Source organism: Pelophylax lessonae (genome assembly GCF_965119305.1).
Source record: "Pelophylax lessonae genome assembly, chromosome: 7".
NCBI classification, from domain to species: domain Eukaryota; kingdom Metazoa; phylum Chordata; class Amphibia; order Anura; family Ranidae; genus Pelophylax; species Pelophylax lessonae.
Window position 1 is genome coordinate 103,257,605 of NC_138774.1, and position 8,732 is coordinate 103,266,336.

The following is an 8,732-nucleotide window of genomic DNA, read 5'->3' on the forward strand; positions in this document are numbered from 1 at the left end:
TACAAAGTCTTCTCATATAAAGTGCTCCAAACTCCATTAATAAGGTGCTGAAGTGCTTCATGTAAACATGCTGTGAAGTGTGCCACACTTTGTTCTCGTATCTCCCCTCACCAGAGGGAATGGACCCACAGCTTTTCAGTCTGGAGGGGTCAACCAAACTTCTGGTGTTGTGGATATCTGGCCTCTTGGCATCTAGATCGGGTCACACCAATAATACTCTTGGGGCGGCTTTATTATCCCCCAGGCTCAATAAAACAAAATGGAGCTTATAGTGAAGTACTGTAAAATTAATGTTTATTTGCGCAAAATGCAAAGCAACCTACAAAATTGAAGATAAAAAACGGGCATAGCCAATCATGAGTCTCTTCCGGGTTCGACGCTACTCAGCATGCGTTCCACAGAGGACAGAAGTGATGTCCGTGGTTTAACGGACCTGGAAATACGTCAACGTGTTTCGCCCCTCCTCCAGGGCATCATCAAGGACATAATTTCCGGTTCACTGATGGACTAATTTATATATACGGGGATAGTATCTCCCTCCTTAATTGGCCAATCCGACAGCAACAATTATAGAATGGCTATACTTTGATCCACTTCCTATACCAAAATAACATCACTTCCTGAATACATTGTAATATCGTTCATCATGAACTGTGCCATTATTTAAAAACACTTAATTATGTAAAAGTATCTATACAATCAATCCACTATTCTATCAATCAACTATGATATATGAAATAATACAAAAACAATAAAAGAAATAAATATATAAATAAAAAAATTCATAAAAATAAATAATAAATAAAAGTAAAAAAAGTTAAATCAAAATAAAATAAGAAATAAAAAATTAAAAATACAAAAATCACAAAATAAAAATTTAAAATAAAATGAAGATAAAAATAAAATTAAAATGAGAAATTAAGAGTAAAATAAAAATAAAAATAACATCAAAAGGAAATAAAAATGAAAAACATGATAAAAAAATAAATATAGAAAAATAATAAAAATAAATACAAAAAATATGAAATAAACATAAATAAAATCAACTAAAATGAATTTAAAATAAATATTTGTATTTTTATGAATTGGATAAGAAACAATTCAGATCTAGCTCTATATTTACCCCAATGGGCTCAAAGTTCCCAGCTGATAAATCCATTGAATTTACTTCTGGGAGATCACCTTTTTAAGATTGCTCCCTTTCCAATGTGCTTCAACTCTGTCTAAAACACAAAAAGTCAAACCACTAGGGTCGCTGTCATGGAACAATCTAAAATTGTTGGACAAACTGTGGTGCTTGAACCCTTTTTTTATGTTGTTCACATGTTCTCTTACCTTACCCCTAGCCTCCTTGTGGTTCTGCCCACATATTGGAATCCACAAGGACAAGCCAGAAAGTAGTTACCACAGGTGATACATTTCTTGATTTCAAAGGACCCTCCTCGAGAATGACATACAAAGTATGTCATTTTTCTTTTCCTATATTTAGAAGTCCTACAGATCACACATTTACCACAACTGAAAAATCCTACCTGATCTAAAAATGTACAAGTCTTCTTAGGGGGATTTATAACATTGTGGGCTAACCTCATCCGTAACATTGGGCGTTTCGTATATATGAACTGAGGTTTGCTGGGCAGTATTCTTTTTAATTCTTCATCTTTAACAATAGAGGCCAGTGTTTTTTCATTATTTTTCAAACTGTTTATATTGGCGAGTAAAACTTGTCATAAAAGCCACTCCATAGTCCCTTTTCTTAATTTGCTTCTTTTTAAACAGGTGATCTCTATCCATATCTCTTATCGTTTCTTTTGTTCTTTTTAAATCATTAAAATTATACCCTTTTTCTTGGAACCTATACATAATAACTTCTGCCTGTGTGCCATAATCCTCTCTAGTATCACAATTCCTCCTGACCCTCAGCATTTGGCTATTAGAAATAGCATTAAGCTATCTTGGATAGTGAAAGCTCCCTAATGGAATGTAACCATTCCTGTCAACCTCTTTGAAATAGGTACATGTCTGTAACTTCCCATTCCTTTTGTATATGACAAGATCCAAGAAGTTAACTATTTCAGAAAAAGAGATACCAAATTGGTTATCTTCTATTTCTTTAGGAAAATTGAGAAACAATTCCTGTAATATTGCCCACATAATGAGAATATCATCTATATATCTTTTGTAGACTTTGAGTTCTGGGACATTTCTATCAAATATACCTTCATTTTCCCACTGACTCATAAAGAGGTTTGCCACTGAGGGAGCATATTTAGCTCCCATGGCCACTCCTCTCTTCTGCCTAAAATATTTATTTTAATGCCAGAAGAAATGATGGCTCATTGCAAGATCAAGGGTCTGTAAAATTAATTGTTTTTGTTTAGTTTTAATGTTAGTTGTATCCAAAGCCCGCATGATTGCCTCCAACGCATGGTGTTTTTGGATATTAGTATACAAAGAACTCACATCAATACTCGCTAAAATATGTTCACTGTTGACTTCAATGTTTTTTTTTAGTTCTATAAGTTCTTTGCTATCCTTGAGATATGATTTCATTTCCGCGGCTGCCCCCCCCCCCTTCTTCTGTCAAGCAGCGCAGGACAGGGACAGAACGGCACTTGCAGGAATCGCCACCCACTCTGATTCCTCCTGCCTCACAATTAGCTGAAGTCAGGGACCAATGAGGAGCCAGGACAGGTGCACCATGGGACATGTAGTCCCAGAAGACTATCGCTCCATTTTAATCAATTAAATAAAAACTACAGCCCCAGCATGCCCTGAGAAAATAAGAGGAGGGACAACCTGGAGCCTGGGAAATAAAAGGGCTGAGAGAGAAGGGAGAGCAAGGGTGAAAGGGGTGTGGAGACAAGGGTGAGAGGAGGCTGAGGTGTTTCAGGAGGGAGAGAGAGCCCACACCACAACAGCCCCCGGAGTTGAACCAGACAGAGAGGAGCAAGAGGACAGTGCTGAGATGACAGGATCAAGAGTAAGTAGGGTGATCAAAGGCACCAACAAAAGGAGAAGCTGCTGCCAGGCACACCCAACACTGGACACCGGAGTCCGGTGAGTGCTGAATTGATTACAATCCCTCTTGAAGTGTGCGATCATCACCTGGGTGGCTGCGCGTCTGCAGTTTAATTGCAGTCTTGGCACTTTGAAAAAAATAAGTTGGTTTTGTGATGAAGTTTGGACACTCGGGCTTAAAAAGGTTCGCCATCACTGTACTATAGTAACACTTTACTGTTATACATAGATAAAAATAGACCCTAGGAATTTCACTCAAAAAAATAAAATCACATAAATTAACTTTATTACCTTGAAAAAAATTGGACCATAGTGTTTGTAGCTATGTTTGAAACGTTTTGAGATCTTTATGCTGAGTTTCCATGACTGCATATCCACCATGGGACTAATAATGTGTTTCCTGCATTTGGCTTATCTTGGAGAAACAGGAACCGGCTTTTTTTGTGCTATCTGCTTGTTCCAGGTCACTAATACAATGTACTAAAAATAGTGGCAGCAAAGTAACATTTTCAGCAGAAGGTCAGTGATGGCAGATCCTGTTTTTCTGTCTTTATAGCATTACTTTAGGTGACAATTGTATTGTAGAGAATGTAGCAGGAGACCTAGGAACTTCGTAGAATTACAGGAATTACAGGAATCAAATCCCCTATGTGGAAGGATACAGAGCTACTACCTTAGAAAGCAAATTTTGCCACAGGTTTCTCACAGATATCAAACACCACCTTCAACTGATTTATCACACTAGTTGCGACCGCAGCTCACAGCACGGGGTCCAGTGCGTGTCCGTTCTCCGTTTCAGGTGCAAATCAGGTCTGGATTTTTGCATGAAATCAGACCTGAAATGGACTGGAAGATGCACAGGACCCTTTCCCAGTGTGGGCCTTGGCCGCCCCAGAGGTGTGTGAATGTAATGTTCCGGTACCTTTGGTACCCTAAATTACACTTTCCACAAGTGTATGCGCCCCACCATTTACTTTGGAAAGGTGCGCATACACCTTTAAGACTGGAGCTGTCATCACCCAGCGCCGGACTAGATGGCTATTTAAATCGCCGGTTCTCACTCACATGTGTTCGTTCAAACACCCTTACCTGGATGCTATCCTTGCTTGAAGCTTCCATGCTTGCAAGCTTACCTCGCTGACGGAACCTCGCTGCGCTGATCCCTGTATCCCGCTACTGGATCATCCGCCTCTCCTGAACCACCTTTCGGCTGTATCGCTAATAGTGCTAAGTACCCCGCAGGGGAATTCTCTATAAACTTATACTAAGCTTACACTATCTAGCTCTGCATAGTAAAGACTGTTTATCACATCTGCATAACTAGATTGCTAGCTCTTGAGACTACTGCTACTTTTCTGCACTGGGTTGATCTCTTTTGTATGTCCACCTGCTATTCTGTCATCTGCTACCATACAACATTGCTAAACCTTCCTGCATCCATCTGCTACTGTCTCACCTTCAAGTGTCTATCACCTACCACCTCCACTCAACCTATCCCTCAACCTTCATCATTGTGTTACCACATACATAAAGTCACTCTAGGAACCAGCTTGCTAATTGTGTGTATTTACTGGCTGAAATAAGACCTTCCACACATGATGAGTCATTGAGGTTGGGAATGGTATCTCAGCATATCTCTTACATGACTACTGACGTGGAACTATTTCTGCAGCTGAAAATCCACACCATATAAGAAACGCAGGAGCGTTACAGATTGAACGAACCCAAAAATGGATTCAGCAGAAATAACCACTCAGGTGACACAATTAAAACAGCAAGTATCTGCGTTAATACACGCACTTGCTGAATTAAAAGAAGACAATCAGGCTCTGTCGCAGCAGGTAATTAGACTGACACAACTTACCTCTGCTCAGTCCCCTGAACCCAAAATAAATCCCCCTTTGGTATTTACAGGCGATCGCAAAAAATTTTGCGAATTTAAAAACGCATGTGAGTTACTTTTTTTGCTAAAACCTCGTACCTACCTTACTGATCACATTAAGGTTTGTACTATTATTTCTTACCTATCAAGCGATCCTCGAGCCTGGGCAGATTCTCTTTTTGAGAAAAACGACCAGCTTCTCAACTCCTATGCCTTGTTCCTGGCAGAGCTCACTAGCCTATATGATGACCCCAATAGGCAGAGTACTGCTGATCTTCAGTTAAGATCCTTGAAACAAGGAAGGAGGCCTGTAGAAGACTTTGTCGCAGAGTTCAAGAGATGGACCCTTGATTCAGAATGGAATGATGCATCTCTGAAAACCCAATTTAGGCTTGGCCTATCAGAAGCCGTTAAGGACGAGCTCGCCCGAGCGGATCTGCCAAAAACCCTGGATGCATTAATACAACTCAGTATTACCATAGATAGAAGACTACGAGAAAGAAAGGCTGAAAAGATGGGAATGCCATTATCCATTTCCTCTCGGATTCCGGCCGTTGACCCCGTTCCTATGGAGGTAGGAACCATACGCCCACCGCTATCAACTCTGGAAAAAGCCAAAAGACGAAATGAAAATCTCTGCTTGTACTGTGCATCCCCGGATCACAAGATAAACGTCTGTCCCCTAGTCAACAAAAAGAAGGGTGAGTGTTCACATGTCTCTCTAGGAGGATTGACAACTTCATTCACTAACCCCTACATTTCTGTTTTTTGGACATTACAGTGGGACCAGAACAGGATTACTACTAAGGCCATGATTGACACAGGATCTTGTGGAAATTATATGGATATATGTTTTGCTGCTTTAAATAAAATTCCTATTATTTCTAAACTCAAACCTGTCTCAGTAAGTCTTATTACCGGTGTTCCGTTATCCTCTGGTCCGATCACCGATCAGACACAAGCACTTCTAGTCACTCTTTAACGAGTCTCATAGGGAGACTTCTACCTTCGATTTAATACCTTCACCCCACTTTCCCATTGTGTTGGGACTTCCCTGGTTACACACACACCAACCAACCATAGATTGGAAGAAACGGTCCTTGACCTTCCCTTCTTGTTATTGCGAGGAAACGTGTAACCTCCCATTTTCCGGGAAGATTCTGTCTGTGGTGACAGATGAGATTGCACCACTATGTTATCAGGATCTTTCTGAGGTTTTTCTTGAGAAAATGCTCAAGCATTACCTCCTCATCGAGACTATGATTGTAGCATTGATCTACTCCCAAATAGCAAATTGCCGTTCGGTCATGTTTATCCTCTTTCACAGGATGAACTTGCCCATCTCAAAACCTATTTGGATGAGAACTTGGAAAAAGGTTTTATTAGACCTTCCACTTCTTCCACAGCAGCAGGACTCTTTTTTGTTCGCAATAAAGATTCAAGTTTCAGACCTATCATCGACTACAGGAAATTGAATGCTATCACAATAAAAGATCGCTATCCTCTACCGCATATCCCTGAGCTCATTGAGCAGGTGGGTGGAGCTACCTATTTTTCAAAATTAGACCTGAAAGGAGCATACAATCTCATTCGAATCCGTGATGGACACGAGTGGAAGACTGCATTCAGAACTAGATACGGATTGTTCGAATATCTTGTGATGCCATTCGGCCTATGCAATGCCCCTGCAGTTTTCCAACGATTTATAAACGATATTTTTAAAGACTTACTAGATGTCTGTGTTGTGGTATATCTGGACGATATACTTATATATTCACGGACCCTGTCTGAACACATAAGACATGTAAGACTTGTATTATCGAGATTGCTTGCACATAATCTTTATGTGAAGCTGAAGAAATGCTTGTTCCATAAAGATGAGGTACTCTTTCTAGGCTACATCATATCCAAAACAGGAATCGAGATGGACATGAGTAAAATATCCTGCATTCAGGATTGGCCTACACCAACTACACGCAAGGCGCTACAGCGATTCCTGGGATTTTCAAATTTCTACAGGAAGTTCATAAAAAACTTTTCTGCTATTGGGAGACCCCTCACACAGCTCACTAGCATAAAAATACCATTTAAATGGTCAGAAGAAGCAAATAAGGCTTTCCACTTGTTAAAGACAAGGTTTACTTCCGCTCCCATATTACGCCATCCAGACCCATCCCTCCAATACACTCTGGAGGTAGATGCGTCAAACATGGCAGTAGGAGCAATACTCTCCCAACGACCTACCCACACTTCACCACTTCATCCAGTCACTTTTTTTTCTAAATCCCTGAGCAGTCCCGAGATAAATTACCCCGTGGGTGAAAAGGAACTGCTTGCTATAAAATTGGCTCTGGAGAATTGGCGACATTTACTCGAAGGCACCCAATTACCAATAATTATATACACGGACCATAAAAACCTCCAATATCTTCAGACTAGCAAAACTCTCTCGCATCGACAGGTACGATGGTCACTATTCTTTCTAAGGTTTAACTTCCTAGTGACCTACACACCTGCAGATAAGAACAAAAAGGCGGATGCACTATCACGACTAACTGAAGAAAACTACTTTGAAATTCCTTCCGTTCCTATAATACTTCACAAACGCATTATTGGAGTTGTCCGTTCCTTGAAGGAAGAGGTTCTGCATGGTATAAGTTTGGATTCACCCCCACCACAACTAAATACTGATGCAGAAGGCTTCCTCTACTACAACGACAAACTTTACATACCACCTACCCTATGCACCAAGATCTTGGAATTATCGCATGATGTGCCTATGGCAGGACATATGGGTATGACAAAGACTTTCAATTTGATTTCTCGGCAATTCTGGTGGCCTGACATGAAAACATCTATACAAAAATTCGTCTCTTCATGCAATGTCTGTGCCAGGTCCAAAATTGACACTACGAGACCATCCGGTCTACTATGCAGTCTACCAATACCCCAAACTCCATGGGAGGTTTTGTCATTGGACTTCATCGTAGAATTGCCTCCTTCCAAAGGATTTAATACCATCTTGGTGTCAGTGGACCATCTGACAAAGATGGCACATTTCATTGCTATTCGCAGACTACCTTCGTCCAAACAAACGGCAGAACTCCTGATGAAACATGTCTTCAGATTACATGGTATCCCAAAAACTCTTCTGTCTGACCGTGGATCCCAATTTTTTTCTAAATTCTGGCAAGAACTATGTCACATACTACGGATTGAGCGGAAGCTCACTTCTCCTTACCATCCGCAGACCAACGGACAGACTGAAAGAGTCAACCATTGCATCGAGCAGTATTTACGTTGTTACACTTCTTACCAACAGGATGATTGGTTGGATCTTCTCCCCCTGGCAGAATTTGCCTACAACAACGCAACCCACAGTACGACCAAGCAGAGTCCGTTCTACTTGAACTATGGGTTCCATCCCTCTATTCTCCCTCCACGCATCCTTCCTTCAAATAACCCAGTAGCCTCAGACTATCTTACCCAAATAAAGGATTCTCTGGGTTTACTAAATACTACCATTGCACACGCTCACAGTCAACAAAAGAAGTACTATGATCTTCGTAGAAGACCTTCTCCACAGTATACTATCGGGGACCTCGTTTGGCTCTCAACAAAAAACTTGAGACTGAAGATCCCTAGCAAAAAGCTTGGACCTCTGTTCTTGGGACCTTTCCCAATCAAGAAACTTATTGGAAAAGCTGCAGTGCAGCTTACATTGCCAATGGACCTAAAAATCCATCCCATTTTCCATGTGTCGCTACTGAAACCCCATGTTCCGGACCAAGGAATAAGGCCTAATATTCCACCTCCCCCTCCTGTACAG